Source organism: Rattus norvegicus, chromosome 7, assembly GCF_036323735.1.
Source record: "Rattus norvegicus strain BN/NHsdMcwi chromosome 7, GRCr8, whole genome shotgun sequence".
NCBI lineage: Eukaryota > Metazoa > Chordata > Mammalia > Rodentia > Muridae > Rattus > Rattus norvegicus.
The window spans coordinates 48,225,113-48,235,004 of record NC_086025.1 but is presented as its reverse complement, the minus strand read 5'-3'; positions in this window follow the sequence as shown (position 1 = coordinate 48,235,004).

Genomic DNA, 9,892 nt, shown 5'->3' with positions numbered 1-9,892 from the left:
GCTTCTGGAATCCACAGCTTTCCTGTCGTGAAAGAGCCACATTCCACATCTAGACTAAACAAATGACGTTATGAAAACACCTCATTCCCGAAGTGTTTTGCTTTCCCCACCACTCATTGCTGAGGGGGAAGAAACCCACAGCCCACTCAGAAACCCTGGCGCCAAAAGGCTTCGGGTTTCAGTTTGCAATTGTTTTCAGTTGTCAGAAAAGCCTAGAGAGGCCTCGCCTGCGATGACAGCAGAAAGGACCTAAAATCGGGGCTCGAGGTGACATATTGTTCTAGACAAAAAGAAAACTAATGTCATCTCTATCTGGTTTGTATTCCAGGACATCTGGTGATCCACTTCTCTGTCATCAGTAGTGGGTTGGCCTAAGATTTAGTATTGAAGAATGCTTCCCCACCACCACCACCACCAATAGGCAGCGACTAAAACTACTCCCCTCTGTCACAAATCAATCATCCCTTTTATCCTGGTGCAACATCATGCTATTAACAGGCTTGTTGATTCTTTGGTGGGGGTTAAGAGGACTTTACCTGCTAGATGCCAGTACCCTCACGTTGCTACAATAAAAGAAAATGTCCCGCTTATGTTGTCAAAGGCCCTGTTGGGGTGGGTGCGGGTAGGCAGAGTTAAGGAATGCTCTTCTGGGGTGTATGTTTGGTGACAAAGTACAGGCCTAGCTTATGATACTGTTTTATGTTGTATGCTGGGCTTAATCCAGAATAAGCTCGTAATTGCAGCCAGATTCTCTGTCCACCAAGTACTGTGTGAAAACACGGCAAGTAGTGATTGACATCTCCCCAGATTGCTGTGAGCTTTTCTAAATACCAGCAATTCTTACTTCCACCATTCCAATCTGTTGGCTTTACCTCCGCAACTTGCTGTGCTTTCCAGAGGAGCCTCTGGTTTGTTTTCACAGAAGGAAGTGGGTACTTCCCGGTACGTTTTCCAGCAAACGATTGTCCTTTTTCTGCAACTCCTGAGGTCAACTAGAGTCTCTTTGTGGAAGGGGCCTCAGGACCCGACCTGTTGCCTTTCTGCTAAACTCTCTGTCCCTATATTGTAAAATCAAACCTTTCAAGTGAAGCAAAGCTATTTAGGAATGTTGTGGTGGGTTGGAAGGAAAATGGCCCCCATAGGCTCAGGGAGTGGCACTATTAGTAGGCTTTGTTGGGGTTTAAAACTCGGCTCGCGTACAGACAGAACACACCAAACCAACATGGTGCCACGTGGAGAGGTTTAATGAGAGAAGAAGAGTAGAAGAGGGGAGAAGTAGAGGCGGACCATGAGCACGCGGAGGGAAGGGGAGGGGAATGGGGGGAGAAGGAGCAAAGGGGAAGGGGGTAAGAGCAGGGAAGAAAGGAGAGCAAAGAGCAAGAGAAGGGAGGAGGCAAACAGCTCCTTAAATAGTCAGGCACAGCTGGCTGTTGCCAGGCAACTGTGGGGCGGAGCACACCTGCCTGTTGCGGGGTAGCTGTTGGGGTGGAAGTTAGAATACCAACAGGTGTGGCCTTGTTGGAGTAGGCGTGGCCTCGTTAGAGGAAGTGTGTCTTTCTGGGTGGGTTTTGAGGTTTCAGAAGCTACAAGTCCAGTGGTGTCTCTTTCTTCTGGTTGCCTGCCCGCTTAGATGTAAAACTCTCAGCTGCCTCTCCAGCCTTACATCTGCCTGCATGCTGCCATGCTTTCTGCCATGATGATGATGGACTAAACCTCTAAACTGTAAGCCAGCTCCAATGAAATATTTTTCTTTACAAGAGTTAGGATGTCGGGGTTGGGGATTTAGCTCAGTGGTAGAGCGCTTGCCTAGGAAGCGCAAGGCCCTGGGTTCGGTCCCCAGCTCCGAAAAAAAGAACCAAAAAAAAAAAAAAAAAAAGAACCAGGAAAAAAAAAAAAAGAGAGTTAGGATGTCTTTTCACCGAAATAGAAACCCTAGGACAAAAGTAGTGCCGTTGTCTCTGTATATATTTCAGTAAATCTGGGACTGGTGTACACTGATTTTGTTTTTTTATAAAATGTATTTGTATTTAACTATCAGTATTTTAAAATGTCGTTTACTTACTTAAATGTTTAAACTTGAGTTTCAGTTGTGAACATGAGTACATTCTTTTAGATTTAAAATAGAAATGGTGGTAAGGAAAGGCGTGGTTTTTGAGTAGAACATGTGGTTTCAACCTTCAGCTCTGAAGTGTGCCAGCTTGGTTCTGAAACAGCCTCACAGGCAGTGATTCTCAACATTCCTAATACTGCAACCCTTTAATACAGTTCCTCATATTATGATGATTCCTAACCATGAAATCAGCTCCAGTGACATACTTCTTCCACCAAGGCCATACCTCCTAATCCTTCTCATGCCTCTTCCTCATGACCAAACACTAGAACATATGAGTTTATGGAGGCCGGTCTTATTCAAATCATCACATCTGTAAGACAATACTATGCAGCTTGCAGGAGAACAAATGATTTGCTGTATGTAAAATACCAAGCAAAGCTCCTGCCCCAAGGTAAATACTCGCTAAATAATTGCTATATTAGGAAGGGTTATCATAAAATCCTTTTTTTTTTTTTTTTTTTGATGTTTAAGGAAGAAACAGAAGTTGTTTTCTGCTAACCAGTCATGATGTCTTCTTAAAGGTTTTGAAGCAGAAATGTATTCAATGTTCTCTAAAACAACTAGGAGAATTTAATAGAAAGAGATTTATGTGCCTGGAGAAGGGCTAGTTGGAAAAATTTGCCTTTGTGGACCAAGAATGAGTCCTCCTTACTGCCACATAGTCCTTGTCTGTTTGACCCCTTCAACCTTGAAGGCAAAATGGAAAGTTAAAAAATGTCTAGAAGGAGTTTTCATTCAGGAGTTTCCCACTCAAAACACACAGTGCCTTTGTAACAGATTCTTCAATATCTGGAACCAATTTTCAGTCAAAATTCTCTGTCAAGGTCAGTGTCCTGAGGCAACTTGAACCAAGGCTGAGTTTCTTTATAACCTTGTGCTTGAAGCTTAGAGTTTTCAAATAGTCGCATTGTTTCCATTTCTTAGCACCTTTCCTCAAAAGCTGTCAATCAAATGGCTGTGAACAGAAACTCAAAGCGTCTTTATTTTAAGGCTAAGCCTTCTTTCCAGTTAGAGTAGATGGAAAGGAGGGTTTTTGTTGTTGTTGTTGTTTTGGTTTTTTTTATCCATACTAAACAAAGCAGGAAGTTCTTACTTTGCTAATGGACAGCACAGAAAACAAACAAGCAAGCAAACAAACAAACGAACAAGCACAGCCTCTCTTTGGCTTAAGGCAAGTAGCAATGGTGGAGGTTTGAACTGGTTCTCGCAAGCCATGATGCTCACTGAGGCGTTTTTCTGACAGAAAACACACTCCCCATGTTTAAATTCTGAGAGCAGAGAATCTCATTCTTTTTTTTTTTTTAAAGATTTATTTATTCTATAAGTACACTTGTAGTTGTTTTCAGACACACCAGAAGAGGGCATCAGATCTCATTACAGATGGTTGTGAGCCACCATGTGGTTGCTGGGATTTGAACTCAGGACCTCTGGAAGAGCAGTCAGTGCTCTTAACCACTGAGCCATCTCTCCAGCCCCAAGAATTTCATTCTTGTTACTCGTCATGGTCCTGTGTTTTTAAATCTGCCACAGACTCCTGTTTCCTCATCCGTGATTTCTTTTCTAACTTGCCTTCCTCAGTGGTACAAATCTCCTTTCTTGTCATTATCGTCTCTTACCAGGTTTTTTAATGCCTTCTATTAGACAAGAGTTCCCTGGCTTTCCCATCTCTGTGCATAGTTTGTTATTGTTGCTGTTGTAATTAAGTTCTTCTAACTCCACACATGTGAGAAGGCAACGCATTTCACCTGTGTTTCAGGCCCTCGAATTTTGAGTCACTTTCTCGTCTTTTCAATTGGCAGCATTGGCTTCCTCATTGACATTCATAGTCACCTGACAACATTACCTCAGTCTTCATCCACTTCATCTCAAAATGTCTGCCTATGTTTTCTTGAGAATTGATGTTTACCATCCTTGGGCTTGGGAGGATGGGTGGCTTTGCCACTTCATAAATGCTCCTTGGATTGTTTGAGGGTTTGTCGTCTGCTATTGTCTGATTTGGTTTGGTTTTGAGACATGTCTTGTTGTAGTATACAGAGTGGTAGCAAATTTCTGGGCTTAAGTGGTCCTCCTGCCTCAATTTCACCAAATGCCGGGACAACAGGTATCTCCCACCAGGCCTGGCTTATTTTGCATTCTTTAACCCTGTCCCCTTTCTTGTCAACTTCTGTGTGTCTGGGGTTTCTTTTCAGGACAGCAAAAATGCTGTCTATCTTATAGTCTAAATGTTAGGTATTTGGGGTCTCTTCTCTATATCCACTCCCCTCAACCCACTGAGGGTCTGAATGGTTCCAGGGAAATGATTCCACAGACCTCATTTAGGGTGGAGCAGTGCCACCAACCAGTGCATCCTGGCCATTGGTTTAGATGAGGATGGAGAGCAAAGGGAATCTCTCCAAGCTCCCTGAAAAGTATTGGTTGTGTAAAGGAATCTAGAGCTTTTATGGCTTGCTAGGGAGCCGTAACTCTAGAAACCCAGCCCAAGAATGAGTCTACACAGAAGACAGAGGAATGGAGCTCAGAACAACTCCTCGAAAAGTTTACCTACTTTCAGTATCTCTTCATCAGGGCAGCCAATGAGTTCCTGTCAGTTAGTCCATTTCGTCATGGGTTTTCTGAGACTTCAAGCAAAGGTTCCTTACTAACTTATGGTGGTGGCTGGAAACCACATCCATCATCAACACCATTACCTTTAAAAAGTAAGACTTAATATTCCCATTCTCTTATAACTTGCTTCTAGAAAATAAAGTATGTAGTTCTGAGATAAATAAATAAATAATGTACTTCATAGCTAGACATGGTGGACAAGCCTGGGAAGTAGAGGCAGGAGGATCAGTTCAAAGTCATCTTCAGATACATGCATTTCAAGGCAGCTTGGATGTGCGAGATGCGACCTCAAGATAAACAAGAAGCAAAAGAGTTCTTCTCCCTATTGTGTAACTGAATCCATTGGGTTTGTATCTTGGTGAACAAAAGGGAAGAAAAAGATTTAACGCCTATAATAAGCCAATAGAGCAGAGCATGCAAGTTAGTTGCAGAACAATCTCCCTGTCTCTGTCATAGTGTTCTATTGCTGTGAAGAGACACCACGGTAATGACAGCTCTTGTAAAAGAAAGCATTTCCTTGGGGCTTGCTTATAGTTCCAGAGGCTTAGTCCATTGTCATCATGGTGTAGAGCATGCTCAAAGGCATGAAGGCATGGTGCTGGAGTGGTAGCTCAGAGCTTTGCATTATGGTCTGCAGGCAGCAGGGAGAGAGGGGAGGGGCCTGGAGTCAAACCTCAAACTCATTATCACACACCTCCCCCCAAAAGACCACACCCTCTCCAACAAGGCCATACATCTTAATCCTTCCCTTAAAAGCTCATCAACTAAGGTCTAGACGTGCAAATATATGAACCTATGAGGGAATCATCTCATTCCAAACACCACTTCTCAATAGAGGAAGGGTGGGGATTTTATTCAGATAACCTTTATACACTCACATGGAAACATGCCATAGGGTAGGCACACTCCTGAGCTTGCTCAGTTTAAGGAAGTTTAAACAGGAAAGACACATTTTGGGGTATGCTTAGCCGACTGGCATGGAACACATATTTAGAAGGTTAAATGTCAGACAAGAAGACTCTTGGGCATGGTCAGCCTGCATCATAAAGATGGCTGACAGAAACACATCTGAACACACTCGATTTTCATACCATCATGGTAGACAGAAATACCTTTGGGCATGGCCAGTTGTCCCCCCAGAAATGTTTCAATTAAAAAGAAGGAAGGGGTACTAATGGGTGAACACAGAACTTGGTGGTTCATCATGCCTTGCCTTGCTTAGTGATTGACCATGCTTCTTACATGTACTTACATGTCATGGAGATGACTGTCCATGTTAGGAAGACACTCAGGTACCTTAAGGAGGGTTCACATAGTGAGGAACAGAGACCCCTGACTAATGGGGACTGAGAAGTGAAAGTCCTTAGTCACCAAAGAAGACTGAGCTTGGACGATCCGACAGTCCTGATAAACAAAATGATTTAATCCCTGGTTAATGCTTCAGTGACCTTGGGGGAGACCTTGGGCCCTTTGTTGTGGCCATCAGAGTTCCTAGCTACCAAACTAGTTGTGGTTTTTCAATCTTCCCTCTACTCGACTCTCTTGCTCTTTAACAACAATGAGTAAATATGATTGAATGTACACACTCTTCCGAAGTTTCACACACGTCTTAACATCTGTCTTTAAATATTGTTCTAATGAGACATGGGAATAAATTCCAACCACTGGGAAATATATGCCTTCCCCTAAAAGATTTGTGCTGTGAAGGATCGAGGACATTAGAAACCATAGCAAATAATTATTATCTTACTTATTACTAGAAACACCAGGAGTATTTTAACTATTTTATTTTATTTATTTTATGGGTGTTTGGGCTGCATGGATATCTTTGTATCACATGCATACCTGATACCTCCAGAGGCCAAGAGGAGAGCGATGGGTCCTCTGGAACTGGAGTTACAGATGTTTGAAAGTCACCATGTGGCTTCTAGAAATCAGAGGCAGGTCCTCTAGAACAGTAGCCAGTGATTTTCTCTTAGTCATCTGTCCAGCCCCAAATAGCCAGAGGAAAAGAAAATCTCTTTATTTCCTTTTATACTATATTTTTTGTTTATGCTAAGATTAAATAAAAGCATTCATTTATACTAATTTTTAAGAAAAAAAATCTTTTAGACTATGCAGTAGGTCTTATCACAAAAAGTATTTTTCCCCCACTCAGGAAAATACTAGAAGAATCATTGTAACTCCGAATTTTAAAATCAACTTATAGGTATATGTTTCATTTTAAATGTAAGTAATGAGATTTTTCCATATATCTGGGGTCACTGAAAAGTGTGTGTGTGTGTGTGTGTGTGTGTGTGTGTGTGTGTGTGTGTGTGTGTGGTTTCTGTGGGAAAAGAGATAGGGAAAGCTGACTCAATTTTAGAAACAATAATGAATTATGTAATTAATAGATACTGTATTGTCTAGGGCATATGCCCTCAGGGATTTTTGTACAATTTTCACGCATGGGATTAAAAGTCATTTGTAAAACGAACCTTTCCTGGTAAAAGAACATAAAATCTGTCATATCTCCACAGCCCTCACATCATAAGGAAAATTTAATGCTTAAAAAAAACGGCCTCCTATAAATTGTGTAATTATGTGATCAAAAAAACTACAGACTTAGAGTTTACTTCAAATGTTACTAGACAAAGGGTGGGACAGTAGTTCTCAACTTTCCTAATGCTGGGACCTTTTAATACGATTCTTCCTGTTTTGCTGACTGACCCCTAACCATAAAATTATTCCATTGCTCATTTATAACTGTAATTCTGCTACTGTTATGAATTGTAATGTAAATATCTGATGTGTGACACTCCCCTCCCTGGGGTTGCTACCTTCAGACTGAGAACTGCTGGTGTAAGTTGATGTCAGTCCCATTCCCAATTCTTTTTATGGGGATTTTTTTTTTTGTTAGTTCTGTTGCTGTTGTTTTTGTTTTTTTGAGATAGGAATTCTCTGTGTACCCCTGGCTGTCCTAGAACTCGCTCTGTAGACCAGGCTGACCTCGAACTCATAGATTCCCCTGCCTTTGGCTCCCGAGTGCTGGGATTGGTGATGCCACCACCACCGGGGCACTATTGCCAATTCTTAATGTTATCTGTTGACATACTTGGGTTTTTTATTTCTTGTCCATACTTTCACTTCATTTACATAGTTTGAAGCCCTTTAGGGAGACCAACACACTGGATTCCAAGGGTGGAATTGGCTTTGTTCATTCTCTGATTTTGTAGCAGGATGTCCAAGGCATAGCAATTTATAAACAACAACAAACAAGACAGAGATGAATTTCTCATAGGTCTGGAGGCTGGGATTCCAAGGTAAAGGGCCCTTCTGCAGAGGGCTGAGGGCAAGAGAAGGTGAGAGAGAAGTTGGGAGGAGAGTGTCCAAACCTGGGCTCATTTTAAAAAAAAAAAATCAGGAACCTAATCTTCTAATAACTAACACACTCCCAAGAGAGTAACATGAATGACAAAAACAAACCTTCAGTAATTATCTCTTTTATAACTCCCTGGGTCCCTGGAACCCTCCTTACAACATCCAACACATCCCAAGCCTGTTGGGTCTTCTGTGAGAGAGTGTTGGCTATCTTGGAACCTTTTTATGACCTACTCTATCAGCTGTAAAGTCATAATGAGAAACTCACCATTGGCTGTGCCTCAAGTCAACAATATTTCAACAAAATTGCCATAACGATTCTTTTTTTTTTCTTTTCTTTTCTTTTTTTTGGAGCTGGGGACCGAACCCAGGGCCTTGCGCTTGCTAGGCAAGCACTCTACCACTGAGCTAAATCCCCAACCCCATAACGATTCTTTAAATGTTGTTTTGCATGTCCAGCATTGTAGGAATATTTTTCATGGTCCTTTGCATGGTCTTGCAAGTTTATAATTTTATGTAAAAGGGTGAGATATTGAATAAGTTCTCTGAGCTCACATAGTAAATAAAGGGCAGGGCAGGGATTTAAGTCCAGTTTGGATCCAGTACCACATTCTTTCCACTATTAAATCCTTTCAACAATGGTTCTTTAATGTCAAATGGGAAGAACTTTAAAAAAAGAAAAAAGCTAGGTTCCTCTTAGCTCAGAGAACTTATTGTAGAGCTCTGCCTTCTTGCAAACCTGTCTTCTAGAAACTGGAGCATTAGACCTACATCCTTCAGACACCTCTGTATATTGTGCTATTTAGCAATGAAGACTAAGAGTAGAGGAACCAGGCAGCAGGCTAGGTAGGCATCAGTCAGGGAAATAGGGCCTCTACTGTGGGGGCAGAGGATACCGTGGATGTAAACTCATTATAAAAGAATCAGATTCTGACTAAGCCAGCAAGGCAACAGATGAACGCATTAGGCTAACACAAAAAATGCCCAAGTGTAATTGGGAGCATAGCCGGCTGGCCATATTTGTCTCGCCTCCTCTTTGGGCATAAGGATGCTATAAATTCTTTATGTAGAGCCAGAATAAGAGGACCATATGTTGTTTGGCCTCTGCCTCTATTTATGGAAGTTTCGGAAATTTATCAACTTGGTTTGAGATTAATTTAAATAGTTTATTGCTAAAGTTCTACTTGGCTTTTAAATTCTATAGTTCAACTACTAGTACCAAATATATATATATATAATATATATATATATAATATATATATATATATAATGTTCATGTGTTTTTGATAAGGACATATACTCACATGAATCTACCAAGGTTGTAAATCATGGAATTACTGTAAATAAGAAAGCAAATGGTGGTTCGGGCAGGGTGGCACACACCCTTAACCCCAGTACTTGAGAAGCAGAAGCATGCAGATCTGTGTGAGTTCTAGGTCAGCCTGGTCTACATAGCAAGTTCTAGACCAGTCAGGGCTACACTGGGAGATGAAGAAAGCCATCAGTGCCCAGCCCCAGGATGATACTGCTGTGCATGCCAGACTGTCATTATCTATTCTGCCAGATCTAGACAATGGGTCTTCTACTTTAGCTACTGGTGATCTTCTGTCTCTGATCATAATCAACTCTTTATGCTCTCACTGCCCTCTAAGTGTATATCAGAGTAGGCCTAGATGAGAACAGGTTACATACGGAACTTAGGCTTCAAGGGAGTCTTGAAAAATGTTTGCCGGAGCTGGAGAGATGGCTCAGTGGTTAAGAGCACTGACTGCTCTTCCAGAGGTCCTGAGTTCAAATCCCAGCAACCACATGGTG